Genomic DNA, 564 nt, shown 5'->3' on the forward strand with positions numbered 1-564 from the left:
ACGTATTATAAGGAGCCCTGGTTGCACAGTGTTTAAGAGCTCAGCGGCTCTTAACCAAAAGTTGGCAGTTCAAATCCACCAGCTGTTTCTTGGAAACACTATGGAGCAGTTCTACTCTGACCTATAGGGTCTCTATGAGTCAGAACTGACTCGACAGCACCTAACAACAGCAACAAAGTATTATAAGTAATCTAGAGATAATTTAAAGTATACAGAAGGTTGTGTGTAGGTTATATGCAAATATTGTGCCGTTTTACATAAGGGACTTGAGAATCCATGGATTTTGGTATTCATGGGAGACCAGAAACAGTCTGCCATGGATACCAAGGGAACACTGCACAGTTTTAAATAATGCATATTCAAACTGGTTTTTAAAATGGGTGTCACAGCTGTATAGACACTCATGAGAATGAATCATATGGTTTATGATAAGAGATATAACAGATTATACATTACAACTGACTAAATTAAATCAGCCCAAGCAAAGGCTGTTATTGAGGGAGAACATTGCAAAATGAAATTATAGAATTACTAATGGAATGGCTTATTATCTGCTGATACATA

Source organism: Trichechus manatus, unplaced genomic scaffold (assembly GCF_000243295.1).
Source record: "Trichechus manatus latirostris isolate Lorelei unplaced genomic scaffold, TriManLat1.0 scaffold00236, whole genome shotgun sequence".
Taxonomy (NCBI): domain Eukaryota; kingdom Metazoa; phylum Chordata; class Mammalia; order Sirenia; family Trichechidae; genus Trichechus; species Trichechus manatus.